Genomic DNA, 21,594 nt, shown 5'->3' with positions numbered 1-21,594 from the left:
GCCCCTCCCCCTGCTTGTGCTCACTCTCTCTAATTAAAAAAAAAAAAATCTAAAAAAAAGAAAAGTTTGTCACAATGTGGCACTTTTAAAAGCAAACACAATGTAGAATCATTTATTCATCTCTTCTACAGAGTGTGTCCAAAGCCAAGAGTTACCACCTGGTCACAGTCCATGTTAATATGTAGGCCACTCTGAGTTTTGTGATTCTCTTATTTTAGGAATTGTGGTACCCATAACCATCACAATGTTGTTAGATCTACTGACCCACACCCAGAAAGAAAATGAAAAGTTCTGAGAGTCTAATAATCCCAAGAGAACTAAGGGTGGTGATAAACGTGTCTATCTTGAGCCTAAACAGGTGGCCCTTAACGGGGCCTGTGTCAGAATGACCTACTAGATGTTCTCAAACTGCACATGACTTACACCTCAGTCCAAGGGAAATCAGACAAGCTGGAGACAGAGGCTCCCTAGAGGATCTGGGTGCCCTTCCCTCCCAGCCCACACCTCTCAGGTCTTATACACCTTGTAAATCAAACCAGCTGCAGCTGAGGCCAGGTAAGGAAACTGATGCTGGATGCCCATGGCCAGTCACACCAGTCCAGCCTACTGGCACCTGAGCTTTTGAGCACGGATTTTTTACACCAATGATTCTAGAGCTCTTCCAGAGCTACACAGTACCTGTGCTTCTGATTACCTGATTGCAGAATTCTGAAAAAAGGACTCAGAGAAGAAACAAAAGGTCACCCTTTCAAGACTGATGATAAATGTTAAGAATTAGCTTTCTTTGTCTAAACCTTTGTTTAGTTATTGTCAAAAGTTCTATATTGGTTATACTGTCAACCTCTCAGAATGTAATGATGAATAAGAAACTCAACTTTGTTTCCTCTAGTTCTCTGTCTAGAGCTGCAAATGCAAAGATGCCTGCCTGGTCTCAGAGGCTTCCTGTGGCAGGATGGCTGAGAGCGGACTATAGCCAGACTGTCTGGATTCGAAACCTGGTTCTGCCAGCTACTGGCTGTGCAGCCTTGCACAGGTCACTTCACCTTTCTTAGTTTCCACATCTGTAAAATTGGGGTACCTACCTTCTGGGGTTTTGTGAGGCCAAAATAAGTATCGGTAGAGCACTTTAGAAAAGTGCCTAGCATGTGCTATTGAACAGCTATATTCAGCACCCACAGAATAGGCTCATTCTTTTTATAAGTTGCAAAGTATTGCATTGCCCAGCTGTAATTTATTCTTCTGAAGGACATTTGTATCTTACAATTGTATCTTACAATCTTTTGTTATTGCATCTTACAATTGTATCTTACAGTCTTTTGTTATTATAAACAATGCTTCAATGGACATCCTATACAATAGAGATCTTTTTACCATGATCATCAAATGCAGTCCCCTACTTAACTTTCATGTTTAATACTGACGGTTTGAACACCCTTCCAAAGTAGGCACAGGTATTACCACCTCCAAGTTCTACCCAGTCATAAGGGGCAGAGTTGGAACCCCATCCAGATGTGTGGCTGCTAACCTGAAAGGCAGCTGCTTTAATTCACTTCCCACAACTTTGCTTACTTAAAACAAAACAAAACATACTAGACGCTCTTATAAATGTACCTCAGATCCACAGTAAATATTTAGAAGTTCTGTAAGAAGGAAAACTCAAATTTTCACAGAGGTTCATATCTGCTCACAAAAACGGCAGATGGAGGTAACAACTTCTGTAAATATGAAAGTAATTTATTTCTTCTGCCAAAGACTGAAGCAGAAGTACCCTGAACACTACCCCCTGGGGCCATACACCACACTGCCAAACTCCCAGAGAAGTAAATGAATAATTATCGAATTTGGTATCATGAGAACTATTCTTTGGGGAAAGAGAAATTCATAACAATTACTCTGTAGTAGCATTTGCTATGCCAAGACAAGAGGAGAACAGGTACTCTGGGGTTCAGCATAACAGATACAATAAAGACCTGAATGGCCAATTCTCCAGCATGGCTTTAATTAGGTCTTTTTTTTTTTTTTAAGATTTTATTTATTTACTTGACAGAGAGAGACACAGCAAGAGAGGGAACACAAGCAGGGGGAGTGGGAGAGGGAGAAGCAGGCTTCCCGCCAAGCAGGGAGCCCGGTGCGGGGTTCGATCCTAGGACCCTGAGATCATGACCCGAGCCGAAGGCTGACGCTTAATGGCTGAGCCACCCAGGCGTCCTAATTAGGTCTTTTTAGTATGGGCTTATAAAGATTGTCCTGACAGGGTGAAATTGTTGACAATGGGGACAGGAAAGGGCAACTTCATAGAGATGGAAACTGTAACCAGCATGTGCTAGCAGGAGGGTGCTAACGTAGTAGAAGGATTATACTTAGAAATTGCAGGTGTTTCAAGAAAATGGTTATTCTCCTAACGAGAGAAAGCATGACAGTACCAGCACTAAAAACATTTTTTAAAAAGAAATGATTTCCTAAATCCCTGTCAGCAAAGACATCAAACAAAAGTACAAATGTCTAATTTAAGAAAGATGGTTACACATCACTGTACTTCAAACACAAATGGCAGGGGTCTGGGGAGGAGGAAGGGTGGAAATTTAGTCTTTCTGAACACTCACCAAGGACCAATACTTTATATCCAGGGACCACACAAATCTAAAAGGAAATACACACGAGTCAAAAAAAAAAAAAAGAAAAATTCCCATTGAGGAAATATGCCAGCAGGAGCCCAGTGGGAACCAAACAGTTTGCTAATGATAACATTTATGGGTTCAAAGGGGGATCATCGGGGATATGTGTGGGTGAGTGGGGGGGAGATTCTATTACAAATACTCAAAATTAGGTCAGGTTACCTTCCTAAACAATTTACTTTGCTAGGCCAGAACACGTCCAGCAGTTAAACTTAACCTCTTAAAGAGAAAATTGTAACTTCCATCACTGATTTTGACGTTGCTTTTCTAAGACCTAAATGCTTTCAACTTCCACTCTCTACCCCCAGTCAAACAGAAACAAGGGATTTGCTTTTGGCAAAAGTGAAAATAAAAAATTTTAGTTCTTGGAAGTCACCTTAATCTTTTAAAGAAAAAAAGACCAATACCCAGAGTTGATTTTCTCTTGGTTGGTGGCAAGTTAGGATAGGAAGCCATGGCAGCCAGGTTCTATACAAGGGTGAGGCCCCCCTACTTAAACAACTATGCCTTCCCATTTTCTCAAATTACTTCAGTTGTAATAAAGAATTATGTATGTGCTTTACTATAATCCTGTATCATGAGGCATCACTGATTTTCCTATCTGTTACACAAGCTGGGTAAGTCAGCTGATGGATAGAGCCCAGAAGCCTTGGTTCTTACTTCTGGCTCCAGCTGCATGAGCTTTATCAATACTGGATTTTCCTACTCTCACCAATGATACTTCATTAAAAGTTGAGAAGCATCCCGATTTCAGTAATATTAATATGTGAAGTGCCTGCAGTGATTTTAAGAGGCCACGGATTATAACCTGCATCTCTACCAAGATATGTTAAAATATGAACAACTCTGAAAATGGATAAAATGGGGAAACACGTAGTTGTAGAAGGGCGACAAAAAGAAAGTGGCCAACAGAGGGGTGTGTGTGTGTGTGTGTGTGTGTGTGTGTGGGAAGCAGCTTGTCCAGATATGTATCTGGGCTGTTTGCATATTCCACCTGATTGCAAAGCTTCCTTTTTCTTCTTCTATAACACCACGTTTCTTTGACCACTCGGTCTTATGAGTGCTCTTCATCTTGTTGGCCCTCAAATCCATTGGTCTCCAGGTCTCATAGATCTTATCCTAGAAATAATCTAATACAATTAATTAGCTCTCTCCAGCCTGTGCTCATGGCTGTAGCTCCACCTGGGGCATTCTCACTGCCCTGGCCACCTCTAACAGCCTCCCAAACCATCTCCACAGTCCTAGCATCTGTCCAAGCCAATCCATCCTACACATTCTGGTAGGAGTCATACTCCTGGAGCACTGCATTCATAATGTACTCCTAGTTCAAAAGCTTCAGTGCTACTTTGTAACCTCAGGAGAGAGGGCAGGCTAGGGGCTCAAGATGACCTGGGCTCGAATGTTCTGTGACGCTGGCCAAGTGTCTAAACTTCGCTAAGCCTCCAATTCTTCATCTGTAAAGTGGGAAGGCTCACGGTACCAATTAATAGCAATTGGAATAGCAATTGGGTTTGACACATAATAAGAGCCCAGTAATAAACAGCCATTATTATCATCAACAACTTGCCTTTCTAACCTTTTCTTCCACTTCTGTACTATCAGCTTCAGCCAACTGGGCTACTTGCTTTTTGCCCAGTGATTCCACAGATGTTTGCTCTCCAAACTCCTTCTCTCCTGGAATGCCTGTCCTATCTCTTCAAATCAGTAAGATTCCTCTATGACATTTAAGGCTACATTCAAATGTAGACTCAATTCTACCTACTTTAATCCAATCATCTCTTTAGTACTGACATCTTGGAGGCCCTTACAGCTCACAATGTGGCTGACTTTCCCCATGTTCACACTGGCCCTCACTGAAGGTATGGTAGCAGCCCAATAGGTGAGGTGAGATTTAAATCCACTTCCTCAGTTCTGGGATGGGTCTCCCAGGTTGTCAGATTTCCATTGTTTTAGTTATTACTTCAAGTAACCAGGTTTAACTTAATCACCTCAAAGCCAAGGACCCTCTTTGAAAGGTGGTGGGAAGTGAAGTGCCTACATGAGAGTATGTTAATGGGGGTCCAGATCGTTGCTGGCAGTCATCTTGCAAAACCAGCCTATGGACTATGGATAGAAAGTTTTGCCCTGAGGATTTTTCAAGTCAGGTGGTCATTTAAGCCCATTTGAGTCAGGTTTCTGTTTCCTGTACTGAAAGCATCCTAACCAATCTTACAGTGGTAAGCACTGATGTGCCTAACATAGATAGCTCTGCCACATAAAGCTTTCCCAGACATCCTCACGAAAGTCCTCCAGAAATCTGTGTTTGACCCCTTTTTAGTCCAAGGCATAGATTTAGTATGGGTATGAAAGGATTAACACATCAACTAATTCAGATCAACTAATTCAGGAAGACGTTTGGAGTCAGAACTGTGTCATTCAACTTTGTATATAACCTCTCCTAACATACACAAAGTACACATAACTGACAAGTCAATGAATAAAAAAGGCATCTAGAAAAAAAGGGAAGGGCATAGATTTTAGGTGGATCTGAAAGATGACAAGCTGTTAGGTTGACTAGGTTAGATTTTTAAGTTAAAGTGTAACAGAGTTACAAAGATGGCACACGGCCGACTGAACAAATCCTAGTGACTTCATAGGGATCCCGGAATTTGTACCTGTGAAAACCTAAAGTTTTGAATATTTTCCCAGTTACTCGAGATTCTTGAGATTTATTCTTGGCTACATCCTCTAAATCTCACTGCCCCTTCCCCAGGAAGAAAAATAAGGAAGCATTTATTAAACCACTATTTGGTGGACCCCAAGCCGAGCTTTCATTTGTAGCTCCTGAAATCTGTAAAAATTCTGCAACAGAAAACACCCATTTATACATAAGAAAATTGGGTTAAGGGAATGAGGACAGTATTTGAAGTCATAAGGCACTTTTCTTGAAAAATCTGACACATTTTAATATGCTTTCTACTTTCACTTTTCAGCGAAGTTCCATATTCTGTAAAATTAGCCATCTGTAGCCATCAATAACATTTTCCTTTTTGTCTTCAGTTAGAAATGGAAGAGAAATGAAAATGCAAAAAGAGAAACGGTACAAGAAAAGCTCCTGGCAATGAGAAGTTATAATCTGGGGTAAGAACCTAAAAGGGCCATGAGCGACATTTCTCCTTCAAGTGCGGAGCTTTCCGGGAGAATCCCAGGCAGCATCTGAGCTGACTACAAAAGTGATTCACTCGTGTCCTAACCGAAGATGTAAAGTTAGTGTTCGTCCACAGCCATCGAATGCAAAACCGCCTACGTCGGTATCTGCAGATTCTGCACCAAATGGTGTTGGCTGAGATGTGCAAGCAAAACAAGTACAAACCAACAGGTTATCTACCAAGCAGTTAGGGGAACAAGTTACCAAATCTAACAAGCAACATTAGCTCTTCCGTACAACCCTAAAAAGCACTTCCTGCCACGGGTCCGTTATTTGATAATTAAGGTTGCTTCCTGGCCACAATCCCCCCGCCCACCGCTGGCACCTCTCGGTTCCCCAGCCCAGCTAATAAGTCAGGCACCGGATTCTTCCATACCGGATCCCCAGGTATGGAAGAATCGTATTCCCGGAGCACCAAAGTTGGCATAATGCATTCTACAAATTTGCAATCAAGAAACGGGGAGATGAGCTTAACTATAGTCGTGAGAAGGGGAAACCATCACCCTCAAAGTGCAAGAGCACGGAACGGTTTCAAGAGACGGTTTAAAAAGAACAACTCTTCCTCCAGGCACGACTCCCCCCGCCCCCACACCCGGACGCGGGGACAGACGCGGCAGAGAGGAGGGAATCTTACAAGCGTGGAAACTGTAAAAGGGCACTTTTCCTTACAAGTCTTAACAACCACAACCCTAGGGCTTCGCCGCCCCAGAGCCGCTCCCGCGCCGCGCGCCTCCCTCCCGGCCAGCCGCTCCCGCGCTGGGACTCCCCAAAGGGCCGCCCAGGTCGCCCTCGGGTCCCCTCCCCCCCGCTTCCCTGCCGGCCTCATCCCTCTCCGAGTACCGCCAGGCTGCTGTTCTCTGGTTTTAATAAAACCCGAGTGGCCCTGACCTGGCGAGCTTCCCTCCGGCAGGCAGACGCGAGAAGAGGAAGGGGAAAAAGGAAAGGCCGAGAGTCCCCTCACCGCCGGCTCCTCGAGCTCCGCGCGGGGCGAGGGAGGGCGCGCCCTGGCTCTCGGTGCCGAACCGACCCGCGACCCGACAGAGGTTCTCCGAACTCAGTGAGGTTTCGTTCTGCCCCGAGAGCGCACTCGCTCTTCCGGAGGGCGCTTCCCTGGACTTCCCATCCGCGAGTTCATCCCGACAGGGAGGGCGGACTCGAGCTCTGAGAGCCATCCCTCCCGCCTGCGGTCTGGGCACAGCGTGGGTCCCCGCGGCGCCTGTCAGCGTGCAAACATGCCCGCCGGATGCTTCCCCTCGCCGAACAGGTGAGACTGCAGCACGGTGGGAACTCCCGAGGCGCCCAGCCTCACCCTGGCGGCGGGCACCGCGCTCCCGCGCCCGCCGTCGGTGCCCGGGGAGCCGGGCTGGGGCCCGCCGGAGCCGCCAGGCTTCTCCTCCACGCGGATCGAGCGCGGGGCCGCGCCGGCAGCCGTAACTCTGCCCTGGGTCCGGTCCTAACCGCGGTTCGCAGCCCTCGCGTCCGGGCCGCGCGCTCGCGCGGGTGTCATGGCCGAGCGGCGGCCCCCGACAGAAGTTTCCAGGAGCTGACGGCTTACCTCGTAGTCCGAGGGGCAGCAGCAGCTTTGAGAAGCAGCGCGGCGGCTGCAGGAGCGCCCGTGGCCAGCGGAGCCGAGGAGGATGTTAGAGGGAGGCACCGGTAGCGAGAAACCGCCGCGATGGAAAGAGGAAGGCGCCGGGTATCTACAATCAGAACGTGGGCTGACCGTGACGTCACAATGGCGCGGCCAGCCAATCGGGGCCCGAAGGCTGAATCAAGCGCTATGATGTCATGCGGCCCTGGAGCCAATAGCGAGACAATAGAACTTTCGTGATTGTAAATTCCAGAATCCGAAGCAGTGGGGAGCCAAAGCCCGGGTTGGTGCCCTCGGGTTCACGTGTCTCCGGGCAATTTTTTCCCCCCTTTCTTCCTAATAAGCCTGCGTGGAACGCAGAGCCTGCGCAATAGCAGCGGTGAAGTTCCTGATGCCCTGAACTCTGAATCTCTGAAAGCCAGGCTGGGCAAGGTTGTGTGGCAGAATTTGGACGACAAGAAGCCCACTTTCGGAGCCATCTCCTTTTTGATTCTGAAAGGGATCCAGTTTTCCTTGGTTTTAGCTGAAATACCTACGGAGACCACCGGAGCGAAGGTCTGCAGTTGAACCAGGCAACAGGGAAAAGCGCTCAAAATTGATGTTATAGCTTAGCATCAATACCTACGGAGACCACCGGAGCGAAGGTCTGCAGTTGAACCAGGCAACAGGGAAAAGCGCTCAAAATTGATGTTATAGCTTAGCTCCCTTGTGGTAGGTTTACTGTGATTTTTCTTACGGATTCTTATTTTTCCTCAGAGGTCACTACCAACTTCATTTCTACTCTAGAAATTATTCCTGAGGCTTTTAAAAGGAGGAGAGGTGGTGAAGTAAGTGACGCCTTTTCAGCTAGACATTTGTAAGCACTTAAGGCAGAGTGCTTTGTGCTCAAGGCACAAATAGATCCTCGCTGTTTTTCACTGGTGTTGAGTAACTTCAGGCCTTTGTCATCCTAGTATTCCACACTTTCCCTATATCAAACCCCAGAAATTAAGCCTTTCTCCTTGCGCCCTCTTACTACATATCCATTGACCCAGCATGGTCAACCATTTAATGTAAGCAAATTCTTTTACATAATCACAATTTAGTGTTTATCAGGTACCAGCTGCGGTCCAGGCACTGGGCCATTGCAGTGAGAACATAGGTGTACAAACTGTATACAAATTAGGTTATTTAAACATACACAAATAATTGAGACTTTTGATAGTCAATTGTCATTCAATTCCACAAACACTGAGTGGCTTCAGTTTGTCAAATAAGATGCTAGGTGTTAGGAATAAAAAAAACTTGAAGGAACCGCTCTGCCTGTAAAGTGATACAGTCAGGAAACAACCACCATGCAGTGGTAAATGCTACAAGGGAAACCGAGATACACAGATTAACTAAGATTTCTGATAAGGGACATGTGAAAAGCATGTGCTAGAAGCATAGAAGAGTTTGGCAAAGATATTTTATTTATTCTTCACTCTTCTGCTAGCAACCCAAGGCCAGAGTTGGTTCAGCTCTCTGTTACCCTATCCAAGTTCTTTCCTAGTTTTAAAAGTTTCAAATTTAACTTGGTATTCCAAAAATCTCAAGTTTTACACTCAATTGTTTTTATTGTGCTCATGTATCAGTAAAATGTTTTAAGCCTGTACTGCCAAAATATTTGTGTTTATTATTTTATTTTTTTATTTTTTTATTTTTTAAGATTTTATTTATTTGCGAGAGAGAGAATGAGAGACAGAGAGCATGAGAGGGAGGAGGGTCAGAGGGAGAAGCAGACTCCCTGCCGAGCAGGGAGCCCGACGTGGGACTCGATCCCGGGACTCCAGGATCATGACCTGAGCCGAAGGCAGTCGCTTAACCAACTGAGCCACCCAGGCGCCCCTATTTGTGTTTATTTTTAATTATGGACTTATATAACCGTCAAATCATACATTTAATATTTTTTCTTATGTTAAGGCAAAAGGAACTACCAAGTTCTAATATTTTATGCATGTTGTTTCCCGACTGTACCATCTGGCTCAAGCTTGTACCCCCACTTTAAAGACCACCGCTTCAGGTTTAAACTCCATTTGAAGGGGAAACATGTTGAATTTTGCTCACTGTTTATCCACAGATCTTAGTACAGTCCCTGATATATAATAAGAGCCTAGTAAATATGTTTTGAGTGAGTGAATGAGTGAATTCTTACTCACTATCACCATCATCCCTCTGGTGCTTCCATTTTCTGTTCTAAATTTCCAACCCTCTGTCAGATAGTGTCCCAGGACTATTGATTCTTCTTAAACCTAAGGTAGTAAAGTCATGTTCTCTTTCTTCCTCCAGCTGGAGAATTAAGTTTCTGAATACATATATGATTTAGGGAGAATTCCCCCCCTCCCCCCAGCCTGCAGCTCATCTTACACCCTACAGTGTAAACTACCATGACCACAGTATGAATTATTGTAGATCGCAGCGCTATCACATTCATGGATAAAGGTTTAAGGAAAGCAATAGAACTGAAATGACTCCCTGACTTGAATGTGGGTTTTTTTTTCCAAAATACATCAAAAGAATGCCTAAAATTCAATATCAGTGTTCAAGAAAAGTATTTTAATTAGTGTCAGAATCAGATTCTTGGCCAACCAGGTTCTAGACACTGTGCTGGAGCCATCCCAGTCCTTATAACCAACCTATCAAGAGTAAACCCAGGTAGGGTGCAGTAAAAAACCCTGTAACTCTTGCTTTTTTCTTTACGACAACCATACGATAGTCCCCAAGAAGTGATTGTTGAATTGTTTTCATTAAATAGTTAACTATTTTATTCCTTTTTGTCTTCCTCCTCCTACTTTTCTTTATTTTTAAATTCTGGTAGCATTTTTCCTTCTGCTCTTAGTTTTCATCAATGGTTTGAAATCTCCTCCAACCACACACTTCCAAGCATATTGGAAAGTTACTTCAGGGGCGCCTGGGTGGCTCAGTCGTTAAGCATCTGCCTTCGGCTCAGGTCATGATCCCAGGGTCCTGGGATCGAGCCCTGCATCGAGCCCCGCATCAAGACCCACATCAAGACCCACATCGGGCTCCCTGCTCTGCAGGAAGCCTGCCTCTCCCTCTCCCACTCCCCCTGCTTGTGTTCCCTCTCTTGCAATATCAATATTGCTCTTGAGAAAGAAAGTATTTAACATCCTGGGAAATATGTTCCATTTTTATAGCATCTGTAGTTGAATTAAGAAATATAATTGAGGGGTGCCTGGCTGGCTCAGGCAGTAGAGCATGCGACTCTTGATCTCAGGGTTGTGAGTTTGAACCAACCACATGTTGGGTGTGGAGGTTACTTAAAAATAAAATCTTAAAAAAAAAGAAATACAATTGAAAGTTTCATTAGAATACAATTCTTATTAATGAGACTTGTTTCATTTCAGGATGAAATACTTTATGTGCTTAGGAGGTATTTGTGTAACATAATGAAACCTGTCTTTTAAGACAAGGCAAAAGTCTATGTTTGCCTCTGGACATTCGAAAGTTGACTAAAATATAGGACAAGCATAAGCTAATTTATGCTAAGGATGTCACTATGAAGTCTTTGTTGGCTCCTACTCCCCCCCCTTCTCGATGATCTTACTTTTTTCTTATCTGCTAATTTGTATTTTCTGTTACCTTGTTGCCAGGGGTTCCCATTGGCCTGACTTGTCTTTGTTAGAGGCAGATAGATTAAAGGCAGTTTCCTTTCCTCCCCAGAACAAGGAATCTTTTCTACACTTCCATTGTTACTCTGCTGCTACTCCTCTTCATTGTACTGGGATTTATCTCTATTCTTGTCCTTGAGTGTTCATCCTGATGGGTGTGAACTACTTGAAGGCATTGCCCATGCCTGGTCTACCATGTTTTCCCAATGGCTGGTAGAACCTCTGGCAAATAGCAGATGCTCATAAATATCTGTTGAATGAATGAACAATTTGAACTAGTTCTGGATTCTCTAGTTTTTCTTCTCCACTTCCTTTTATATACTCTTTAGTACTCTATCCAGGAGCAACTGGACAATGAAAGGGGTCTGTGTCCTCAATCCTCTCTATATACATTTACTTCCTAGGCATTATTATCATCCTCTTTCATGACTTTGGGTTCTATCTCTACTGACTCCCAAATGTATTTCTCCCAAATGTATATTCTCCTGAAGTCTAGACTTATATACGTAACTGCCTATTAATGACTTTTCTTAGATGTCTAAAAGGCATCTCAAACTGAAAATAATAAAAAATGAACTCTTGATTCTCCCTCAAATCCATAGTTTTCCCCAGCTTTGTAAGTGACAACTCTATTCATTCAGTTTCTCAAGCCAAACACCTTAGAGTTATGTTTAGCTTCTGTCTTCCTCTGACATCCTACATGCATGCATCAGGTAAATTCTGTCTACTCGATCTTCAAAATTTATCCAGAATCTTATTACTTTTCACCAAGTTTACCACAACCACTGGTTTAAGTTACCATAAACTGTTGCCCAGAATTTTCCAATAGCCTGGACCTCTACTGCTTTTGCCTCCTGCAGTCTATTCTCAACCCAGCAGCCTGAGTGATCCTCTTAAAACCAAAGCCAGATGGTGTCACTTGTGTACTTAAACCATCGATCAACCTCTCATCTCAGTTAAGAGTAAAAATCAAAACTCTTACAATAGCTTATAAGGTGCTTCATGACTTAGCACCTGTGCCATTTCTCTGACCTTCTAAAGCTACTTTGTCTTCTACCCGCAATCACCTCCTTAGCACTAGACTTGCCTCAGGGCCTTTATCCTTACTCTTCCACCATGCCTAGTATAATCTCACCCCAAAATCTCCAAGACTTACACTCTTGCTCCATTCTGATCTCTCTAAATGTCATCTTCCTAGAGAGTTCTCCTTAAACTCTCTAAATTTGCAACATCTCCCTCCCTGCCTCCCATATTCTGGAAACTTTTTACACTGCTTAATTTTTCTCCTTAGCACTTATCACTGTCTGACATACTATATATTTACTTTTAATATTAAGATGGAATTCAAATCTCATTTCTCAACTTCTTCAAATGCTTAGCTTTGTTAAAGATAAGATTTTAACAGATTCTCAATGTGTCTTTTACTTTGCTGGTTATTTCATAACGTTCATAACTTGATTTTTTAAAATTCTTTAACACATGAAAGAGTTAAAGATTTCTAGGGAGTAGACAAAAGCAGACAATAACCAAACTTCTAGCCAAAAATCATGTGCAACTGGCCAAGAGCAGCCATGTGGTGTCTATTGTTGAGGAATATGTTCTGGTTAAGCGATGTGTTCTGCAAGTGCTCCTTATGATTTTGGCACTGGTGATATACTATAGAATATGCTTTGCCCTTATTCTGTCATTCACAAAACAGGTTCTCCATATCAGAAGGTTATCATATCATATATGATTTAGTCATGCTAAAGATCATGTGATATTTTAGTTATATGTATTACAAAAGGCCTTGCTTTTGTGCACTTGCAATATCAGACATGCCCTTATATGTCAAAAACTGGTGATAAAATTTCTTTTCACAATCTCAAGTTCACTGTTTGCCGGGAGTGAATGAATCATGAGACTCACCTGAAAATCTACAAGTGTGTGTGGCAGTTCAGTTATTTTTGCAAACCATTTCTTGGCATCTGACTGTGAAGCACATTTTTTTTTTTTTTTCAAATTTAAGTGTATTCCCTAAGGTTAGTTTCACTAAGTCAATTCTCTTTCAACTAAAGAGCATTACAAGATTGTCTTCTAATTGGAATGATTAAATGACACACTGCACTCTGTCAGATGTATCTCAATAAAATGAACTCAGGTATAAAATTTAAAAAGCTGTTAGATACCCTAGATGCATAAAACTGAGGCAATTTTAGGCTATTTAAGGTCTAGAAATAAAAGGTATAATAGTATGTCATTACTTTTGCATTTTGCTGATCAATAAGATTAACTTCTACATAGTCTTAAACTATAGTCTTTTCTTGATTTTTTTGTCTCTACCCCTCCTACCCTTTTTGCTTCCTTGAATGTGACCTAGAACAGAATGTTTCTTTCCTATTCTCCCCATAATCGGAGCACTCTGTTCAGGTCTTTTTTTTTTTTTTTTTTATCACTTATAATATTAATATTATAATTATTTGCTTATATCTCTCTGCCCCAACTCAAGGCCAGAAAATGTGTCATGTATCATCTTTGTTCCTCTAGCTTTGTGCTATGCCAGATATTTAGTAGACATAAAAGTTTACTGAACTAGACTCTCAAAAGACCATTTACTTTCTTCATGATAAAGACAGCAAATAAGACATAGGAAGCTGTTTCGGGCGCCTGGGTGGCTCAGTTGGTTAAGCGACTGCCTTCGGCTCAGGTCATGATCCCAGGATCCTGGGATCGAGTCCCACATCGGGCTCCCGGCTCAGCGGGGAGCCTGCTTCTCCCTCTGACCCTCTCCTCTCTCATGCTGTTTCTCTCTCGCTCGCTATCTAATAAATAAATAAATAAAATCTTAAAAAAAAAAAAAAGACATAGGAAGCTGTTTCACGGTATGCAAGGAACACTTTTAGAGTCCCAAATTCATTTCATCAGCTTAATGTGCTCTGATAATATGATTGGAACTTCTTTTTTTTTTTTTTAAAGATTTTATTTATTTGTCAGAGAGAGAGAGATCACAAGCAGGGGGAGCTGCAGGTAGAGAGAGAAGCAGGCTCCCAGCTGAGCAAGGAGCCCAATGCAGGACTCGATCCCAGGACCCTGGGATTATGACCTGAGTCAAAGGCAGACGCTTAACCTACTGAGCCACCCAGGTGTCCTGTGATTGGCAACTTCTGAAAGTGCTTCCAGTGATCTCTGGCATCTGATCTTCATGCCCAAGGGCTGGACCTAGTAACTTGCTCCTAACAGATGGAAAGAACATGGCAAAAATAATGGAATGGCTTTCAAAGATTAGGTTAGGAAAAAACTGACTGCTATCTTACTGGCACTCTTTGTCCAGCTTTTTGGATTGCATACTTTGATGAAGCAAATGTACCATGTTGGACGTGCTCACAAAACAAGAAACTAAGTATGGCCTCTGGGAGCTGAGGTCCTCAGTATGATAGCCCACAAGGAACTGAATCTTGCCAATGACCACATGAGTGAACTTGGAAATGCCTCCTTCCTTAGCAAAGCCTTAAGATGACTCCAGGTCCAGTCAATATCTTGTAGACTGTGAAAAACCCTGAAACATAAAACCCAGTTAAGTGAGCAATGCCCCAATTCTTCACCTATAGAAACTTTGACAGAAAAAAATGTCATTTGAAGCCACTGTTTTGGGATCATTTGTTACAAAGCAATAGACAACTAATACAGATAAATCAATAGTTTTACTTTTTAAAACAGAATCAGAGAATAATCGAAATAAAGTTTATTTACTTGTCGGAACAATCAATGTATGGCTAGTATTTTGATAACTATGTCAATATTTTAATTATAAGAAGTTGCCTTTCCCAATGTGCTTTTCTCATATCACAGGAAAACATTTACATATGTGGGAGTAGGTTGCCAAATTTCAAAAGGAGGAGGTAGAGATCAAGGCAGGCCACTGTAAACAAAGCAAGGTACTGCTCTATGGAATGAGAGCTTACTTAGAAGGGACCAACATTCTCAGCCCAACATCAATAAATATTTTTCAACTCAGAGGGCTAGTCAAGTCCTTCAAATTTTCATTTCATTTATTGCTTTGAATTAAGGCATTGCAGGTTAGTAACTAATAAAACACAAGCAGAAAAACAGACACAAACATTATATAAGAAGAATAACACACTGTACTTTCATTTACTAATAGGTAGGCCCAATTAGTTTATTGGATCAATTAAGCTCTGAAAGCATGAAAGCCTGGAAAGTTTCCTTGTGGTCAAGAAAAATTCCCAAAGACCAGGGATAAATGGTGCCACAGTGGATGTACAGGACAAACATAAAAATACAAAATTCATATTCAGGAAACACTCATGAATGCTCAATTCACTTTTTAAATTATCCTGGGCACCTAGTAGCATATCTGGAAATCAGTGGATGCTAAGTATATATTTACTGAATATTCTTTGGGGACCTGGTATGTGCCAGGAATTGAGATAATAAAACTACAATACTTGGTAAAAAGTGACATGCCTTAAGAAATGCAAAAAAAGTGCTATGAAAATTCAGATGTTGCAGAGGATGAGAAAAGGGGATTGAAGCATCAGGGCCTTTGCAAAGGCTATACTCTCTCCTTAAAACTGCTCACCTCCCCCTTTTCCAGGTTTCAACTAGGAAGTCACCCTTTCAGATAGGTCTTTCCTATTATCCTGGGTAAAATCAGTCTCTCTTTGCATTTCCCCTTCCTCAGTCACTAGTTAATACTTAGTTCACAGCACTTTGCACAATCTGTAATTGTTTTGGTTGCTTATTTTTATTTCTACATGCCTAATTAGCCTTTTTTATTCCTACCTGCCTAATTAGCCTTTAAACTTTAAAATTTGTTAGAAACAAATCTGCCTTGCCCACTGGGGTGTGTCAGGCATAAAGTAGGCACACAATAGATATTTGTTGAATGACCGAACGTGAAATATGAAGTTTTAAAAGGGTACTGGTGTAGGAATGGAAAAAAGCTGCGTGTCCACACAGGGATGTCCAGACAAGAATTCCAATAACAGCTCTTACTCGGAAGAGCAAGACCCTGTTTGCACCAAACGCTCAGAGCACCTAGAAGGGATTCTCAGGAGGTGGGGACGCCCTTTGCCGGTGGCCTGAGGGGCAGGCGCAGCTTCTCCCTGCCCCACCCCCACCCCCCTCGTCTGGATCGCAGCCCTCTGGGGCCCCTATCACTTCCAGGCCCCCACACGCGCTCCCCTCCCGGGGAACCAGAGCCCGCCCACCGGGCCCCCCTCCTCCACCCTCTGGGCGTGGGGACCGTTGGCCGCCCGCCGCACAGGGCGGTGCCGCCGCCGCCCAGCGTCCCTCTGCCGCTCTCCCCCCGCCAGGCGCCCTCGGCGTCCCCGCCCAGCTCCCCCGCCCCGGTCACCCCATTCATCCCGCGGCCGCACCCGCCAATCACCGCGCACCAACAGCGCCGCATCTGGCGATGGGGCGGGGCCTCGCGAGGCGCGCGCTCGCTCCTTCCCCGCCCCGAGCTCGCGCCCAGGCGGGGTCATTCCCGGGCATTGACCGTTCTCTTCCCGGTGCAGACCCGGCCGGGGACTTGGGGTGGGGGAAGCGCTGAACCAGGGAGCGGACGGTTGTGCCGTCCGGACTGCGGAGTCTTGGGATCGGAGGATGACCGGGGGGCCTTGGGGGAAGAACGGAAAGTGGCCTTGACGCCGGGGGTCCCCACGTCCCTCACATCCAGCCCCTCACATCCAGATGGGCGTGTGTTACGTTCCCCGTCCCGAGACGCGCGACTGGGTGCAACTGTGTGGGGTGGGAGAAGAGGGGGAGAAGAGGGGGAGATGAGACAGCAAGAAATGTAGTCTGTGAGCACCTCAGCCCAAGTCTGGTGCTGGGGAAAAGCCTCTGGAGAGAAGCTTTAAATCGTTACTCACATTTTAGTCATTTTTTTTTTAATAATCCGTGAATTCGGCTTGTTGTGTAGACTTTGTTAACGTGTGTCCACTGCCTAGAGTGAGGTATAACAAAAGGCTGCTCCTGTTGAGGTTAAAATTATATTTACTTGTATCCTCATAAATTGTGAAATTGAAAATATTTCTTTTGGAATATTTCATAAATGGGCTCCCCCCCCCGTCTGATTTATCTTTCATAATATCTTATTCACCAGGAAAGATAAGAGGATACCTAGTGGCTTTTCTAGCGGTGGCAAAAGTCTCCCTCATCCCCTCACCCCGCCCCCAAAACACTTACAGGCACAGAAAGCAATTTGATTACAAACCGCTGCTAGATGTTTTCACTTCTCATTTAATTCTCCTAACCAGTCTGTAGGAATAGGTATTATCACTTCTTTCAGATGTCAAAACAGGCTCCAGATTAATTTGGCCAAGGTCACAGGTTTGTAAGTTATAAAGTTTGGGCCCTTTCCACATTTCTTTCCCTGAGATCATGAAATTTCAATCCACAGTACGTGGAAGGTGGAAAGAAATCTAACGCTTTTGGAGTCCTTAGCTAAAGACATAGCCAAGTGCAAGCACCTCTTGGAGATGGGTTTGTGTTTCTTGAGAACTCTGTTAAGTGCATACTTTTCATGCCAAAACTTTGAAGGGTTCTGGAAGGAGAGTTCCTTGAAGTTCTGAAATGCGGGGTCACGTGTCGGCTGATGCCTTTTGCAACCCTTACTTGACCTGAAACAAAACCCCTTTTCGTAATTAAGTGTTGCCAGGAGGGACGCTGGAAGGCTGCCCAGGTCTTGTTCAGGGACTTTAGTCTTTGTGGCAAACAGAGTACAGAAAAGTTGGATTAAAGACAGAGTAAATTAGGTCACAGAACGCTTTTTGCGGGTAGAAAGTAGCAAGCTATGATCAGACTTTTAACTCAATCCGATTTAACAGATTGGCTGAGTATATCTGCTCCATGCTCCATGCTGTGGGTATACAAAGATGAGCGAGAAGCTTTTCCTGCCTGCTGGAAAAGATCACAATTGGGTTAAGGCGCATTAGTGAGTTAGTGTATGAATAACAGTAAAGGAAGACAGCGCATAAAGTGACAATAGGTAAATACAAGGCAAGAATTATGGATGAGCTCTCACCAAGCAATGTAGGTCAAATGCAGAAGAAGGAAAGGAAGGCCCCTTTAGGCCCAAGCTGAAGACTCAGGACTTTTCTTCACCATGCAGCCAGACTGGCCTTAAAAAAAAAAAATCCAACCCAATATCCCTCAACATCCTTTAACATCCCATTGCACTTGGTCCTAAATCCCAAATCCTTCCTATGATGTGAAGCCCTGCATGAAGCATGTCCTGCTTACCTGCCCATCCTCCCGGGGCACCACTGTCTGTACTTGCACTGTATTCTTCATCTCTTTGTTTCTCAGAGATGAAAATTTTTCTCATCCCAGGCCGTCCCCTCTGCCTGGTCACTTCACTACCCTGTCCCCTTTTTGTACCCCTTTTCCTAGCTCATCTGTTCTTCTATCTCAGCTTTGAGTTGTTTCGTTTGAGCAGCTCCCCTTCTAAATAAAACCAACTGTTATAACTCTCATCAGATCCTTTTGTTTCCCCGTGCACTTTTCAAAATTTTCTAAGATATTGTTATTTGTGTGATTATCTCTTTCATATCTGCCTGTGCCGGCGTTGTACCATTTTTTCTCATAGGGCTTATAACAATTTATAAGATATAGTTATTTCTGAAATTACTTGTTTTTATGTCTGCTGGCCCCATCTGTTTTAGGCTCCGTGCAAACATGGTTTTGTTTCCTATCATATTCAGCAGTTAGCAATGGTTGGCCCATTGTCAGTGCTCAATAAATATTTCTTGAATTAATGCTCCGAATCTGTCCCTCTAGAATCCATGTTGGGGAATAGTGGGAGGCGGGCTGAGAAGGTAGGCAGCTCAGATGCAGGGGGCAGAGAGAAGCATTTCTACCCTGTCGGTTAGATCCTCACTGTTCAGTATGGAAGCCACTGGCCACATAGGGGGATTGAGCATTTGCAATATGACTGAGGAACTGAATTTTAAATTCTGTTTAATTTTAATTAATTTACATGTCCTAAAGTATATGTGGGACAACGTGGCTATATGATTCTACTTTTTTATAAATTTTGTGAAATCCGAATACAGATGAATTTTGGTGACAATTTATCATCTCAACTGGATTTTGACCTCATACAAAAGAAGATTATAAAAGATCTCATTTTTCTCTAAGGATTACATGTTGAAGTGGTACTATTTTGGATATATTGGGTCAAGTAAAAATACTTTTAGAATAATTCTAGGTATATACCCAAAGAATTGAAAGCAGGGACTCAGAGGCTTACTTGTACACCAATGTTCATAGCAGCAAATAACCAAAAGATGGTCACACCCGAATGTCCACCAACAGATGAGTTCATAAGCAAAATGGGATATATATTTGAATATTATTCAGCCTTACAAAGGAATGAAAATTTGATACATGCTACAACATAGATGAACCTCAAAAGTGAAATAAATGAAAAAAGCCAGTGGCAAAAGGACAAACATTGTTTGAGTCCATTTATATGAGGTACCTAGAATAGGCAAATTCATAGAGACAGAAAGAAGAATAAAGGTTACCTGGGGCCAGAGGAATTGGGGAGTTACTATTTAATGGTTATAGAATTTCTGTTTGGGATAATGAAAATGTTCTGGAAATGGATAGTGGTGATGTTTGCACAGCATCGTGAATACACTAAATGCCTCTGAATTGTACACTTAAAATGTGAATTTTATGTACGTTTTAACCACATTAAAAATTAATTTCACTTATTCCTTTTTACTCGTAAAAAAATGTGGCTACTAGAAACTTTTAAATTACAAACGTGGCTTCCTCATTTATGTTCTGTCGGATAGCACTGGGTTAGACAATGGAGGACCCTGGGAGAGGATGAATAAATTTCTGTGGTGAAGGGTTCACTAATGTCTGTGGCACCAGGAAGGCTGCTTGCAAGGAGGGCAAGAGCATAGCACATTATGATGAATCCAAGAATTTAAGATTGGCTGAATAGGTTATGTATAAAAAGATGCATATGGAAAAGCCTGGATGCGCAGGGAGAGGGGATGCACAATAGGACTTAATCCAGAAAGGGCTTTCTTTGTGGCTAAAGTGGGAACCTTCTAGAGATAGTGTTTTCTCTGCAGTAACAGGATAACTTGGCATTTATCCCAGCATGATGTTTCTTAATTGTCATGGGATCAAATGAATACCATGTGTGAAAGAGCTTTTTAATCTGAGGTGAGAGGTACAGGTGAGGTGAGAGACAGGGGTGAAGTGCAGGTGAGGTTAATCACAACAATGGGATTTCTTCAGTGTGTTTATGGTGATGCTTTTCATCTGCTCCGGCTTCTGTAAAGAAGTGCTGGCTTGGGAGGTTTTCTCCTAGTGCCCCAGGATCTTTCGTATATAACTGTGAGAAGGATCATCCATCTTGACTCCCTCGGTGATAGAAACCCACTCCTCCAAAATTGCACCATCACTATTTTCAGAATATTGCTCTTGGAGAATGATCATCTTCACATGTTTGACATTGTCCTGTTACTGGTGAAGTTTTCAGTCACCCAGAAGCCAGGTAAGTGCTGACCCCAACTCAGGAATGTGTCCTGGGCTCAAGGACTAGTCGTATAGGAGAAGGTGAGAGGACAACAATGGGAGACAAATTTGTTCAACTTGGTCTGAGGCTCAGGGAAGCCAGGGGGAGATAGAAGATCCAGAACTGCTTGAGCGCTGATCTTGTGGGTTCTCAGGAGTTTGAGCTACACTTGTCCCCTGGACCTGACTCCAGCACATCCTTACAGCCCTCCACCTGTTTAGGAAACAGTCCAGTTCTTTGGGCTTGCCCCAGATTAAGAATGGCCATGGCTGGGGCCACACCACCAGGTCCACCCAGGTCAGAAGGATGTGGGCCTCTCTAGAATTAAAATTTCACCTGAGTTGAGCTGAAAATGGCTCTGACACTGGGACTATATGGGGGAGAAAGCCTTGTTCCCGGAAGAAAATTCCGTATACTCAGAATATGAGTTTAATACTCTACAAAACAATGCAGGGGCATTCTCTGCCCAAAAGAAACCAGAAGCATGGTAGAGCTGCTAAAAAGTTTGCACCAAATAAGCTTTTTATCTCTCTGTGTATTTATATTTATTGCTGTTTTTAGGTTTAGTGTGGCTTTGTTCTTTTAAAAGATCCCTATAAGGCCTAGGGTTATGTCCTGGTCTAACCAGTCCAATATTGCTCAAAAGTCAGTTCCTGGACCAACTGTGTATAGCATTGTGCTGGTATGGGATGAGGGAGTAGGTTTTTAATATCATCCAAATTCCTACAGCCTAGCTCTGGTGTAAATAGTGCTTTCGGTGGGAGTTTACCCTTAGCCCTGATTGTGTTGGCCAGATCATGGCTAAGAGTTTGCATTATGTTTCTAGATATCACAAGTCATTGAGTTACTAGAGTAAATTATTTCTTTTTGTCAGTTCTGAAAAGAAAACTATTTCTGTGCTCCGTATTTCATGGCTAGGTTTACTCTCTACAAAGTAGGAACTAGAG

At 43.3% G+C, this 21,594-nt stretch overlaps 1 protein-coding gene across 2 annotated transcripts in view; it reads right to left on the bottom strand.

Annotated features, from left to right (window-relative positions):
- The window catches only part of ELOVL5 (ELOVL fatty acid elongase 5), an 84,283-nt gene extending 76,704 nt beyond the window's left edge, over positions 1-7,579 (bottom strand). For both annotated transcript variants that reach the window (XM_032409647.1, XM_032409646.1), the window contains exon 1: positions 7,418-7,579. The gene's annotated coding sequence lies outside the window, so the exon portion shown is untranslated. The remainder of the gene's footprint in view (positions 1-7,417) is intronic.
- Between the last annotated feature and the right edge of the window lie 14,015 nt (positions 7,580-21,594).

This window comes from Phoca vitulina, unplaced genomic scaffold (assembly GCF_004348235.1).
Source record: "Phoca vitulina isolate PV1807 unplaced genomic scaffold, GSC_HSeal_1.0 scaffold11, whole genome shotgun sequence".
Lineage (NCBI taxonomy): Eukaryota > Metazoa > Chordata > Mammalia > Carnivora > Phocidae > Phoca > Phoca vitulina.
This window is presented reverse-complemented; position numbering and strand designations above follow the sequence as displayed.